A 15,228-nucleotide genomic window follows, 5' to 3' on the forward strand; every position below is an offset into this window, starting at 1 on the left:
CACTTTCCTTGACCCATTGGAAAGAAGGAGTGACTGTATTTCACACAATTCTCGGATGCTTTCTTCACACACTACCGCTTAGCAAAATGAGCAGCGCCGTCGTAACCGACAAGGACCCGGGCCAACGTTTGGAAAGTGTTGTCGACAAAGGACGTCAAGTGTAGGCGTATGGTAGAAACATGGCTTGAGTATACTCGAGCGGCCGATTCGCATCAGGAAAAGTTGGTTGCCAACAAAACCGGCGCCATCGTCACCATCAGTGGTCATTTTCTGACATTTTTAACAGTTATTTAGGAAATGAATAAATACAATGTAGGGTAAAAATCACCAGGGGCTTTGGTAAAACAGGACCACTACTTGGTAGGGATACAAATAGCAGAGGATTCCCTTACTTCATATCATCTTGGAGAAAGTGTCTCATACAATAAATCCCAGACAAATTCCAAAGAAAAACAAAAAGCACGCGGTACGAGCGGTCACCGACTCAAAGGTAAGACGGCAACATGCCAAAATGAATGTAACCGTGTCAGAGTTGAACAAGGTTACTTGGGGAGTACCGCAAGGATCCGTGATCAGTCCCAAACAATTGATCAGTCCGAAGCAACGTTGTAGATGATTGCAAACAGGTCAATTTTGCAGATCAACACTTGTTTTGTTCTGATAAAAACCCAAAGTACTGACATGTGGCTTGTAGCCCGGTGTAATTTGGTTGCCAACTCAAAGAGCAGCCCCAGCGATCATCGAAACGCACCCGGAAGAGAAACTCTACCCAGATCAGGGGTTTGCCCTGACAGCCTCTTTCTTCATTCATGTTTCCGCTGGATTCGGACACGTGGTTGCTTTGCAAGTAGAAGCGCATGTTGACCGTGAAGCGACACGCCGCATTATCGCTGGCCTCTTTTCGTGAAAGCTTGCTGCCTCACTGCATTAAGTTATTATAGTCATTTTTGTTCGCTTGAAATGTTCTTGAACCCCCCCCCCCCCCATGCCCCCCCGCCCCAAATCCGACAACTAAAAGCCCCCGTTTGCGGTTGAGCAAAGACGCGCCGCCACCGACAGCGATGCGGTACATCCACTCATACGCGAGCTGACGGTTGTCAGGCTCTCCGACCGCGTTAATTAACAATGAAAATTGCAGTCGGTGAAGCGACGACCTCCGCCGAGGCTGAATCATGTCAAGATAGTGTTGGATGCCTCCCGCCTACAGCTTCTTCGTTCCAACTCACTCCTCGCTAACGAGACAAAGTAAACAGTGGACATATTTAAGTCGCATCCCCGTAATGGCGCAATCATCCATCGGGGTTGGGCGGAAGGACGGCACGCCGCGCCCTGCATACCAAACCGAATCAAAAAGAATCCCAAAACAAGGCATCAAATTTTAAACACCGGCCTGCAAAGTTTGTTTGAGCATTTCAATGCCAACTCCCCTCAAAGTCGAGTGCGAGGGAAAGGAGGCACAGAAAGCCTCTCGGTGAGGCGCGGGGTCATCAGATCAGCTTTCCGCTGCCAGACAATGGATTCAACAAGTCTGCACAACTCTACTGGACTGACAAAAAATAAATAAATATATATAATATATATATATCGTGGCAAAGAAAAAGAAGATAGCAGTCCTCTGGGCCTTGTAGGCTATCGGGTTGTTGCTCACAAAAACAGCAGCACTGTCAACCGACAACACACCTTGAAGGGAATATGGCACCAAAAGTCAGGGCTTCAAACTGTAGCCAGTAGCTAACGGAGCGCTTCGGCATACTGATGAGCTCCTTTGTGGTGAAAATAACATTTAAAAAATAAAAGAAGCACTGCCGCCATCAGGGAGCGCTGTTTTATGTTGTGCATGTGTTCAACTCAAATGATATACATGCACATTGATTCTCCCCCCCCCCCCTGCCCTTTGGCCTCAAAGCTTAATCAGAAAAGTCAAAGATGCCAGTCATGCGTCCTACACTGTTACCATGGCAACCTAGGGACACTCACTCTTTCCCTACCTGACATCTCACATCACGAATGGGAAAAACTGTGTGTGTGTGTGTGCGCGTGTGCGTGATGTTGGGTCTGGCACTTGGGCGCAGCCGGCTCCGGTGACAGCCACCCCGGCGTGTTGTTTGTCTGTTTAAATGTGTATTCAGCAGCACGAGCGAAGGCGGCAGCGGCGGATTGTTTCTATGCGTGAATTCCACGCCTGTTCAAGCTGGTGCGGCGCACCGCGGGCACGGTCACGTTGCCGCTAAAGGCTACTCCGAAACCGTCGGCCTTCGAATGAGACAGACTACTAGCACAGCGCTAGTGCTAACATTCGCGTGGGCGGCACTTGCATTAAACTTTCATATCAAGGCGGTGGCCTCTAACGAGCGCTCTGCGGGCCATACTTGGCCCGCGAGTTTGTGACAGATTTTATCCGGTCTGAGAAAGGAGCAATTGTCCGTCGGGGCAGAATGGAGTTTGAAATGACGTCGTCTCCGGTGCGTGTTAACCAAGCGACGGTTTCGCACGCGGGTTTTCGCCGGGGAAAGGTGAATGCGCTTGTGGCGGGCAGCATCCAAAAAGAGCAGAGCTGTTCCATTTGATCGTATGTCCGTGGGAGAAAAGCAATGAATAAATAAGAGCTTACTTATGCGGCGGCACAATGGAAATCAGCCGCGGATTCAATTTGTCGACGCCACGCTACGGGAAGGCGGAAAATGGCTGGCCGCGTGGCGTGGCGCCAATTTGCATGCGTGCGCGGCAACGCCACACAAAGCGCCACGTCTTCCCCATTGTTCCCGCGTACGTCCCGAAGCGCCTAATGCATCTAATCGCTCATTCGGATTCGCCGAGTGCGGGATTTGCCGGTAATTACGAGAGTTGAACAGATGCTCGCAAGACTTTGGAGACGCAGCACACTTTTCATTTTGACAACGTCGTGTGAAAAGGAAAAGCCTGCTACAAATGGCCTTCCTAATGACGCTCAGCAGGACCCTTCAGTCTTTTATGAAGCGGGAAGAAAGGCGCGCGTCATTATACCGCGCCCATCCGAAATCCGGCGGCGGCGCGATGCTCTCCGAAAAGAAAGCCCTCCCGGCAAATGGGGCCTAATGGGACGCATTAGCGCCTCGTTAGCCTGTTAGCGTGCCTGGAGGTCAGACGCCGACTGCCAAATTCGCGCCGCCGCTGGCTCCGGATCAAAGACGCATGTCCGCATTTCCATACGCTTTTCCTACCTTGGCACCGAACATGCTCTTCTCTTTAAAGAGCGAGTCATCAGAAACCTGCTCGATTCAGAAGAGACTCTCGCCTTGTGCGCTTATCGAGCGCCGCGCTGTCCTCCACCATCACCCTGTCGCAGGCTTCGGGACAGATTGAATGACACCGCCGTGAGGCTCCAGCAAAACTCTGAGTGACAGTCAGGGCAGAAATTAAGTCAAGGTCAAAACAGGGGGAAGAAAACCCAAAATAAACCCCCCCCAAAACCAAAACCATCCAGCCCGTCAAAGGACGTGACGTAGGAGATCCCAAAGAGGTCAAAGGGGGCTCGGGTGGAAAATCCGCAAGATGAAATGGCAGGCGCAGAGGCTGCCGCAATTCAGTTGCGTCCTTGAATTAAACGTGCTGATCGCGGCGTCAGTGCGTGGCTCATTTCATCATTTGCATCTTCTTGTCAAATAGTGGCGCGCCTCCTAATTCTGTAACGCCTTCGGAGAAAGTGAACCATAATGTATTCGTGTGGCATTGACAGCTGCGCTGAAGGCTGAAGCGACAGCAAAAAGCGTCTTCAACAAAAAACAAAAAACAAAGCTCAGCCTAATGAGATGGCACACACCAGTCCAATTGAATTACCGGAATGCTTCAACTGCAAAAAGCAGTCAAAGAAAAGGCTCGCCCTCGAAGCTTCTCAAAGATCATTATTCCACATGAACTAAATAAAGCAGGGGGGAGAGACAACACAGACTGACTAAGGGAAGCACAGGTTGGATTTGAAGGGAAAAAAAAACAAAACAACTCGGAGACAGACATGAAAATGCGACACACAGACGCATGTGTGGAAGTGGAGTGAGAAGTGGGGGGGGGGGGGGTCGCAGCCTACAGGGTGACGCCACATTCCATTCTGCGGGTGCGCCATCATGGCCGCCGACAACAAAGGTGATGATAGTGAGCGAATTATCGGGATGGACATTTTGCCTTCTCTCCACCTTTCAGACTTTCTCATTGAAGAAAAACGCTTCAGGTGGAGAACGGCGCCGTGCCTTTGCAAGCTTGGACCAAGACACCCCGGCCGCAGTTTACTCTTAAACTAAACGCAAAAAGAATTGCAAACATTTAAATTAAAAAAAAAAATACATGCTTCGTTTTTAAAACATCGCCAGCCACTAATGCTGGAGTCAAGGTCATGTTCCATTCAATTTGATTGAATCAATAATCTATGAATAATCGTTTTCTTCATCCTGATTTCAATCCCAAGCAAAATAATGGTGATTATTATTATTTTTTTTCATAATCAGCCAGCCGATAGTTGATAGATGATGAGTGAGGCGCAAATGTTTTGTCTCGCGCGGCGTCTTATGTTTGGGGGGGGAAAAAATCCTTAGGAATGTTGGTTGGAAAAAAAAAAATCATACGAGTTGCGTGCCGAGGCAAACCATCATCGGCGAAAGGGAGCTCCAACGGCCGCCAAGACATCGGCCACTGCCAAAGATGAAGTCGATGAGGGAGGGAGAGCGATCAATACTTGGTGGTCAGGGAGGAGAAGGAGATGAGGTCACCCGATGGAATCCGTCACTCGGGATCATCTCATTTGACTCGCCTTCGCCCAATCCGAGTCAACGTTATGGGGAAAAATGAGGCCACGTCGGAGTCGCGACGATTGCCAAGAAACGCTGAGAGACGCTTCCATCAGCCAACGTGCGATCCGCTCGAGGCCGCAGAGGCTAACAAGTGCGCCTTCTCGTCAGCAAAGTCGAGCTGGCGGAGAAACGAGCGTCAATTAAAGGCACTTAGGGCCCTAATGTTGAGCAAAGAGATCCTAATGAGGATAGGCCAAGGTGAAATCACATCTCTGGAAGTCAAGTGGGGTGGTTCAGGTTCCCGTGGAATGCTAAAAGCCCCCCTTCCCCTCCCCACACACACTTGCCACCAGCAAGGTCATTGGGAAGGTGTAATCAACTTGACGAGCGGATGGCGACGCGGGCACGCTTAAAAGCAGCGATGGGGGAATTATGCGCGGCGGTACGGCAGGTGATTTGGCTAATTAGCTAGCTCTGTCTGCGCGGAGGCGTGCTAATCAAGCCAAATCAGCCGGCGTGGCCTTTGTTTGGGATGGAAAGCCGCTCGCTCCGAGCCTTCCCTCGTCACCATGTCTGATCATTTGAAATTGGACACGGCCAACCAGACAATTTCCCTCGGGCTTGCTTCATTATCTACCGATGGGGCTTTAAAGCCCGTTTTCATGCGTGCGTCTCTTTCCGACAATTTGTATTCAGGGCGAGAAAAGTGCTTTCCGGTCGGCGTTTTAGATGACAACTTTGGCCGTGTGGTTGAGGCTCCACAACACAAGCTACACAGCTGCAGGCGGGCGGCTAGCTACGGAGATAGCTAGCTTGCGGGCAAACTAGCTAGCTGGCTGGATACGTAGAAAGAAAGAAAGAAAGATCCATAGATAGTGTGGTTAATGAAAAGTTAATGAAGAGGTTGGGAGATCTTGTTTCCGTCCCGATGAAACCGAGGTGGAACTTTCTGGCAAAAAGTGTGCTGGTATTGCAACTTGTTGCCCTGCGGGTCACAATAGGTTGTTGGCAAACGCGCATGGCCTCAAACCTTCATCCCGGTCCAAACGATGCTGTTGTTGTTGTTCGGCATTCTCTCACAGCCCGCATTGGTTGATTTCCCTTGTGCAGCGGCGCTTGAACATCACTCGTTTCATTTCACCAGCGGCTATCCGCAAACTTCTTGGAGCAAATGCTGGCGCCGGGCCAGAAATCCATCGGCTCTCAATCTCGCTTCATTCTTGCCGTCGTGACCTCTTGCGGCAAAAATCGATTTACACTCGTTCGTGGTCGCCATTCCCGATAAAATGGCCGTCGACGAGGATGGAAAATACAGCGGCAACATTTCCATGACTGGAAAAGCAAAACAATACACGATAAGCATCCCTCCCTCCCCCCGTCCGTCGCGCCAGCCGCTTTAGCCTCACGAGCGTGGCGGACGTGCCGGAGCATTCTGGCATTCTGTTGTGTCCCGACGGCAAAAACACCACCGTGTCCGGCGTCAGGTTGGAACAGGAACTCTGGGAGAAATGCCACACGTACGTTTCAGCCGTGACGAGTGGGATCGTTCGGTTGGACCAGGTTGGCCACACGGTGGCCCATTCGACAAAGGCGCTCCGGCGTTTCACAAAGATGGCCGTCGCGCTTCCAATCAATCCACTCGTCAGTCAAACGTTGGCCGTAACACGGCAGCCTTGACTGGATGCCGTCGTGACATCCTCAAGAGCCGCCGCACCTGCCGGGGACTCCCCACGCGCCGCTTCCGCTGGCCCCCGGCGGCCGGTAATGAATTGCCACATTTTAACCGGGAGGCAAAACGCCGGCGTCCTGGGACGGCGCCACATGCCGCCGGCCTGCTCTCTGGATTCCGGGGATTAGGCTAATTAGCCCCCGCCAGAGCGGCCCGACAGATGGGAAGAGGGGATGGCGACACCCTTTGGTCGCAGAGAGTGTGGGGGCTTGAGGGGCGGGGGGGAATCTTTTCTCCACAAGCTTATGAGGAGGAAAAAAAAAAGATGCGGTAAACAAATGGAAATGAGAAACTGTGAGAGCAAACAGATTGCCAAAGACTTTTGCCTCAGGATAATCCATCTGATTTGTCCTTTTTTTTTTCTCTTTCCTTCTGCTCCCGCTTTTGGCTCCCGTTCTTCCACATCCCATTCCTTTGGCTAACTTGGCGCCCGCGTGCCGAGCCTGAACAAACGCACCGTGACCGCGAATGCGCAGAAACTTCCAGGAAGAAAAAAAAAAATCATAGAGCGTCAAGTGTCGCGGCCTCCCTCCGCCGCGGCTTGATGAAAAAGAGGGCGCCCTTGTCGCAGGTCAAGCGGCGCAGAAAGGAGATGAACTCAACGGGGCCACTCGGGGCCAATATGGCGCGCGTGCCGCCGAGGGCTCCGTGCCAGGAGGTTAACGGCCAAAGCTTCCATTTGATGCTGGGCCGGATTCATTGCAAACCCAGCAGGGGGGGTTGGCTTTTCATTAGGCCGCCTCGGTCACTTCACGCTTGGGGTGTTTTTGTTCACGCCTTTGACTTTTCTCGTCATGACGCTTTGTCGGCTTTCCAAGGAAAACCCCAAAAGGCTCCACCAAAACTCTCCGACATGCGACATGTTAACGGCAAAAATGGCAGACGCGACATCAGCATATATAATCTAGTTGACACCCTCCAATATAATCCCCCCCCCCGTCAACCCAATAATCACTCTTTAAAAAAAGCTGCATTTTTTTTTCTTTCTCTGTGCTTATGTGAACTACGGTTCCCCCCCCCCCCCCCATTTGACGGGATCCTTTCTTCTCCTGGCTTGACAAGACTAATGTCACTCGGCTCCCGGCATGCGTACACTTTAATGACGGCTGACGCGTGCTGACAGCGCGGGCCAAATCTCGCCTCTCCAAAGGGAGCTTCCTTCGATGTGACGAGATGCACGTGCGGGGGCGTAGGGGGGGGGGGGGGGGGGGGGGCGAGTGACAGCAGGCCGCTGTGGTGCGCCGTGCGTCTTACGCTGGCAGCCGACAGACCGCAACACGCGGCCCTCCGGTCATGAGTAGTCTTGACCGGTGAAGGCAGCAGGGTGGGAGGGGGGGGGGCAGCGTAACAGCTTTGGACAGTTCAACGCTCGACTAGAAGAGACAGAGGTGGCCCGGAAGCTTCATTCGACCCTGCTAATTTGCATTTAACCTTTCTGTGATGTATTTTGTACCGCGCCCCTTTCAAAAAGGGATGCTGCAAATAAGGATCGGCACGTCCGGAAAGTTCAACGCCAGTCAGTTGAGCGAGTCCACTTGGTATTCATGAGCCCGGACTTGAGCGGGGTTTACCATTCTAAGACCGCACGTTGACCGCACGCTTTAGCAAACTAACAGCTGGTCAGATTTGAGCTAAGCTAGCTGTAAAGCTAATAAATGGAATGGACAGACAAAGTCACGGACGCTTCAGAGTGAGTTTCGTCGGTGTATCCACACACATTCTGCGCTGCAGAAACCAAGCGAGGACAGACGCGCTGTAGCTTGTCTACTTATGATGCCAAATTTGGTGTGAGCTTTCTTTTTGTCAGACAAGGGTCTCTTTTTTTGGGTGAAGAGGAAAACTGTGACCCGGCTGACAGTTTGGGCTGTTGCTTCATCGGAGCCGTCACAAACGGCTGTTCTTCAGACACGTCACCGAGGAGCAGTTCACAGCCAGGTTAAGAGTTTTTCCTCTCCCCCCCAACCACCAAAAAAAAATCAACAACGAAAAAAAAGAAAGCTTCAACCTCATGCAAAATGGCTGCTTTCCGTTGTGACTCGGCAAAACTGCAAGGCTTGCTTGAGCGGCGGCTAAAGAGCCGTCGATTGACGCCAAGACGGAAACGAGCCAAAGCGCAAGAAGGCGCGGGGGGCCGAGATCCCGCCTGAGCACTCTTTGTCAACAGCGGGCCGCAAACATTGTCATCCATTTCCGTCTTTCGCGTGTAGATTTTCAGCGACGCTCGAAAGAGGAATAATGACGTCCAAATGAGCCGGTAAGCAATCATTTAATTCTCCCCGTCACGTTGAATAAGGATTCATTTGCAGGCAAAATATCGCACAATGAATTATTGAAGAGCTCATTTCCCTGGCCAAATGAATCTTGAGGCGCGAGGGTGGGGATGGAACCTGCGATAAGGAGGAACATATTTCACCGGCGCTTGGTCGCGCCCCTGCTCCTGATGGACTCCATCGCCTCGGGGACCGGCCATGGTGTCCGGCGCGATTACAAGGACAAGAAACGGGATCTTTATTGACCGGTTGCGGCGGCGAGACGGCCTCGCGCCGCTTCCGATGCCAGGTCGGAAAGGCGCTTCGAAATTTGGGTGTGTTCGCCAGGTCCGTCGAGGGGGCTTGAAGAGTTGGACAAAGACGAGCAACTGCGCATTTTGTCGGACCCGAGACTGGTTTCACTGGACAATAAGCCATCTATTCTCATGATGATGATTTCATCGATTTCTTTATTGATGTCTTTTCACATCACACAATGTGGTGTGAAAGCATCATCCCTTGACTGCAATGTCGAAAGGTCCCCTGAAAAATTTTACTCATTTTTTAAATTTTATTTTTTTCCAATGGACTTTCTTCGTTTCTTTCACCAAATATCGGAATCGGCGACCCCGCTTCAAATCACGGATTGAGCCCGATTGAACTTTTGGGATCTCTCGTGGGTACCATGTGAATTCCAGCAATTGGGAGAGGCTTTTGAAAACGCTCGGCGGCTAAAAAGGGGAGGGCAAGAGAAGCTCGCTCGCCTCCCGGGGTGAAGAAGGGGCCGCGCGGCTTCCTGAGCATGCTCAAGCGTTTACTTTCAAGCGAAATAGTCGACAAAGCCAGCCGACAACCAGACAAAGACTGGCTTTTTTCCCCCCCTCGGTATTAATTGGATTGGCGGCCGCAGAGGTGAGAGGCGGCCATCTTCCAACCGCATCTCATTTGTGAATTCTTTCTCATCATTCCGACGGCCCGGCGTCCGGCCGCCAAAGTGCTGGCGGGGCCGCTCGGAAAGCGCCACCTTTTGAGTCGACGCGGCGGCGGCCACCCGACGGGACGGAAGCGCCGTGGTGCGCGGGCGCCTTCTGAGTAAAACCGCAGAAGACGCCGGCCGGTTGCTTGGTGTGGATCGTGAGCTTTTTTTCCCATTCTTTTTTTTCAAGAAACATCTCAGCTACGTACATCCACCTTTGGGCGGCATCCAGAGAAAACAATTCTTCAAAGGGAATGTCTGTGTTGTTGAATTGTGTATCGTTAGGATGTTCTTTGGAAAATTGGAGATCAAATCGTTTTAAAAAGGAAACCGAGTCTCCAGCATTGCAACGGGGTGTCCGTAAAGTGGGACCATTTCGGGGACGCATGCTTGCTCCTTTTACATATACATATGGAGATCTATGTTACCCGATTGGCTATTTGCGCGCCGCAGGTTTTTGCAGCCATCTGCGAATGCGGAAAAGGTCCACTTTTCCTTCCTTGAATGTCCAATTGCGTTGAGCGGGTGTATGCTAATGCCCCTGGGATGGCCGGTCGCTTGCCATCCAAGTGCCACCGCCACTCTCGCTAATCCTCATGAGTGTGGCGTCCCTTCCCCTCGAGGCAAATCATCTCCCCTGTGGCACCAGCACAAAGTCACAGGAAGAGATTGAGTGCCTTTGGCTTCAATTTGAATGTGCAAGGCTTCTTCTTCTTCTTCTTCTTCTTGATTTTTTTGGGGGAAACTTCTTTCCCGTCCCAGAAACTAGCCTGAGGTGTCCTGACCGTCTGACCCCCCGTCCCACTCTCATTTGTCTACGTTAATGTGGTGTGTGGGCTCCATTAGAAGAGTAAGTAGGGCAGCTTCATATTTAGCAGCTGCTGCCATTGACTTTGGAGAAGGGGGGGGGGGGGGGGGGGCGGGTACAAAAGAAAAATAACAAGGTCGCTCCTGCGAACGGACATCTCCGGGAGGCACGGCTCCAGTGGTAGAGTGCTCATTTCCCGACCCAGAAGTCGGCGGTTAAAGCCCCGGCCCTTGCGACCGTGTCCTTGAGCGAGAGACGGAACTACGCGTCGTCAAGCCAACGCGTTGGACCGAATGACCCGGCGTCGGAGCGCTTGGCGGTCGGATCGCTGGCCGGCCCTTGCGCCCGTGTCTCCTCGAGACAATCTGCAGCGTCCTCTGTCGGCGAATGAGGAGACGGCGTGTAGCGTCGTTTCTGGGTCTCCGTGAAAAATCGCCGATGACGCGGCGACAGGCTGCCGCCAACACTACGTTCCTGACTGACATGAACCCAAATTTTTGAGTTCGAACAAACAAAAAGAGAACTTTTCGCACGGGTTCCGCCATCTTTGTTTGTCCGTAGCAGTCGCTTCGGTTTGCAGAGATTTCGGACGGAGACGTGACAGCTGCCGCCATTTCACAACGTTCAAATCGGTGCCCTGCTCCGCAACCAAACCAAAAACAAGAACGCAAAACATGGCGGCTCCCCTGCCCCCTCCCCTTCCAAGCATACCGACCAAGTCCCATTGAAAATGTTGAATGAAAAGAGCCAGTGTGGCCATTCCACCGATAAATACAAAGCGCGTGTGTCCCCTCAAGCCCAAGCGCTGCATTTTTGCAGACATTTTCCTCGCTACTTGCAGTCAATGTGCCAGTTTCCTGCTCAAACGGATTCTCTCCCCTCCCTCCCCCGTTTACATTACAAATGCAGGACGACTTCCAGGGCAGCCGGCAATCGCGAGTGACAGACTTATGGCTTTCCTTTCTCACACGGATTGAGAGAACAGCTCGGGTTGGAGGCCGCCGAAACGCTGACATCGCAGCGCACCCACGCCTGCGGGTTCCAAATTTGGAATCGGGGCTAGGCTTAGCGGAAGGTCGACGGGTGCCGACCAGGAACGGGATGTCCAACCTTTGGAATCAATTTGCCGACGCGCATCAACAAGTTTGGGTTTTTTTTCATGGATATCTTGGCCTGGAAGTCAGTCTCATTTCTACCTTCCACTTTCAATTCCCCACCTTGCTTTTGTGGTGGCCCCGTCTGCTGTTGGGTCCTCGGGAAAGGATTTTTTTTTCAGGCTTACAACTGGCCGGAATAGGCGTGCGCTTTGCCATGTACTTTAGTTGCTTCCCCGTCTTCAGTCATCGGTAATCATTGGCTGCAGAAAATGCTCAGCGCTGTTGAGCACAACCTGCATTATATAGAGCTATAGATCTCTCTCGATTGGCTGGCAGTTGGTTCGGAGTCCCCCACCCTCACCCTCTCTCTCTCTCTCTCTCTCTCTCTCTCTCTCTTTATATATAAAGTGTGTATGCGTAATTTGCTCCTTGGCGTACCTCCGATTACGGGGCTAGTGAGGGTGTGCCCATTAAAATGGCAACGGGAGAAGGCATTTTCTATTCGAAGCATGGCCCAGACCCCTGCTCACGACCGGGGTGCCCCGCACGCTTCCCGCTAGCGTCTCCTGTGCTGACAGATGATCCCGTGCGAGTGTTTGGGAATGCTGATGAGATCCAGAGCCCTCAACAGACTACAGTAGGGCAGAGACCATCCACGTGGGACTCGGATTGGTTGGGTGGCTTGAGCGGGAGCGGTCGAGCCGCAGCGACGATAAATTGCCAAAGCGGAAGCGTTTGAGCATAAAATGAGATTTTGCAAACGGGTTGTTAGCTGACACGGCAGAGGAGCGGCGGCGACACTCTCGGCCGTCGCGATCAAGAGGAGCGGCTCTCCGCCACGGACGCAACGGCGGCGTGGAAGGTAATTAAAAGAGCGAGGCCCCGTGTTCCATTTAGACGATAATAAATGGCCCCGTGTCAAAGCGGCCGACATTCACCGTGCAGTTTCCCTCGCCGGCGTGTCGCTTTGGACCATAAATGAAGGCGCTCTTTCATCATTTCCTTTCACTTCCAATGGTGACAGCTTCAAAGCGCAGCTTCCATTTCCATCAATTATCCTCTCGCTTCCCCTCCTGCGTCTCACGTCTGACGCGCAAAGAGAGGGCCGCCGTCATTCGGCCGCCGTCATTCGGACGCCGTCATTCGGACGCTCTCTTGTACCCTTTTTTCGCCCTAGGTCGCAGCCTTTGTAGGAAGGTCCCATCCGTCACGACGGGCGGCACCTGTTGAAACTCCCCTCGGCGCTTCGTCCCGTATTCACCAGTAATCACCGCCGGTTAGCTGGCAAAATGGTCGCATTTACTAATAAACAAGGCCGGAACCCAAACTTGGCTTTTCGTCACCTACGACCAAGATGGCGATGGAGAGCAGCGATCAACCCGAAGGAGCCCTCGCTGCCCTAAGAAGATTTGGGGCTCAGCGGAAGAAAAGACCCCAAGAACCAATGGGAGCAGATGCAACGAAATTTGCAGGGGGCCCAGAATTGAACCCGGTGGGACACCATAAAACAGTGGATCAGTCTCTGAGGAACCGAGGCTAACGCAAAACGTTTTGTCAGCAAAAGAGGATCAGAACCACTCCAGGGTGCAAAGCAGCCAACAGAATATGGTGATCCGCCAAATCAAACGCCCCCACGCCTCAAAACCAAAAACACCCCCAAAACTCCCAAACAAACAAACAAACCCCCCCCCAGATACACATCGTCGCAAGTGTCCTGAAAAGCGCTGCGCCTCATCTTAAAACCTCCATGACCTTACGTTCACCCAAGAAAGATTTGCTGGCCGAATTCTGTCATGAAAGCAAGCAAGGCTCGGGTCGAGCTTTCGGTTGCACGGTTTCTCGCCGAAGCGGTCTCCGCAGCATGGGGGGCAGGAGTGGGAACTTGTATTTGAAGAGGGAAGGCAAAGCTGATTAAAGGCCATCAGAGGACCGAGCGGCAGCACTCCGGAGCGGCAGATTGAACGGCGGCGCAGGAAAAGACGACATCAAAGAAAACTGTCACGTGACGGGAAATCACGTGGTCCAAGACTTTCAAGTTTGACACCATAAGCAAGAACGGGGTCCCAAGTATGGCTGTGCGCACGTGTCGCATACTGTAGAAAATTCAAGGGATCAAGACGGTCTTCAAAAGTCCTTGGCCAGTGGACAACACCCGTGGCAGTAAAAGCGAGCAAAAAAAATTATATACCGGAACCGTAACGGTCCGAGTTGATGAACAGGCTAGCAGTGGTTTTTAATTAGCTTTTACGATAGCCATCGTTAATTGAGGCTAACAAATTGAGTCCTGCGGGGCTGTGGAGAAAATTGTTATTGTGTCGTTATTCATAATTATGGACCACCGCACTCTTGCTGAAATCGGCCGTAAACATCGGCCCGGTTAGCGCTTGGCGGTTTTTGTGTCAGACTTGGGGGGTGGGGGGGAAGACTTTGGGCACTTCCAAAGCCAGAAACAAGAACGGTGCCAGAGATGCATCGACCGGCTCAATGGATCCTTCCGGCGGATAAGCCAGTGGAAAAACTCTGGAAAAGGTCGCAGGAGTCGCATGTCCAAGAGAAAAACAGCAACGCCAGCGGGCCCATCCTTTGGGGAAAAGCCCCTTTGTTGTGTTCACGGGAGTTTTCCCCGTCACGCAAATCACGCAACGCAAAACGTCATTCGGCCAGTACGCCGCGGTATCGCGCAACTGCACTTGTTGGGTCAACCAAGTAAGTGAGCCGAGTTGATGGAGCCGACCGACCCCGAACAAAATAATGCGGCCGGGGGCGACCGGCCGATGGCCTCGACCGACGCCGTCGCTGTGCGAGCGTGGCTGGCCAAAGCCAAAGCCGGCGCCGGCCCACCGGACATTCTCATCGCTGACTTCCATGGCACTCGGCAGACATTCAGTGTCACGGATACCACAGTGGAGACTGTGAGGACGGCCAGTGCCCCCCCGCCCCCAGCTCACATGCATGTATGTCGCTATCTATGTATACAAATCTCTCTTGCTCTCCCTATTGTATCTGCCGACATACACTACATCCATACGGAGAGACAGGCTGGATATTCGTATGCGTGTCGATAGATAGACGGCTGGCTCTACACATGTATGTGCACACATACCGCCAAGCCGACATGCGCATGAGACATATTTTTCCTCTCCCACCTACTTAAGTAAAATCAGAGGACAAAAGTTGTCGCGCGAAGCGTTCGGAAAGCAAATCAGCAGGCAGCCAGAAAGGGAAAACAAAACAACCCGAGGCGCGTTCGCGTTCTGGTCCGCCGTCATTCCGTCCGTCACTCACTTCTCTCGCTCTGTGAAGTCAGTCGCCGCGTGTTAAAAATAAGCGTTTTCACGGCGCGTACGCGGCGGCACCGAGAGCGAGCCGAGCGAAGCCGGCCGGCGGGCACAACGGCGGAGCGTGCGCGTCTTCCCTCCGCGCGTTGTCCCCTTGTTTATTTCCAACGCTATCCGGAGGCTACTATGTCACTTTTTGACGTGGAGCCGCATGTCATCGTCGGGCCCCGGGGGGCCCGCGCACGCGGCTTGGCGCGGCGTGGGCCGCTCTCCAGCAAACGCGGCTCGTCGGTGCGAAAGAAACCCGAAACGACAGCGAGAGAGCCATTCG

The 15,228-nt window shown here is 52.6% G+C and overlaps 1 protein-coding gene across 2 annotated transcripts in view; it reads left to right on the top strand.

Annotated features, from left to right (window-relative positions):
- grik3 (glutamate ionotropic receptor kainate type subunit 3) overlaps positions 1 to 15,228 on the top strand; it is a 51,646-nt gene that overhangs the window by 11,457 nt on the left and 24,961 nt on the right. The gene's annotated exons all lie outside the window — the stretch shown is intronic.

This window comes from Hippocampus zosterae, chromosome 5, assembly GCF_025434085.1.
Source record: "Hippocampus zosterae strain Florida chromosome 5, ASM2543408v3, whole genome shotgun sequence".
NCBI classification, from domain to species: Eukaryota; Metazoa; Chordata; class Actinopteri; order Syngnathiformes; family Syngnathidae; genus Hippocampus; species Hippocampus zosterae.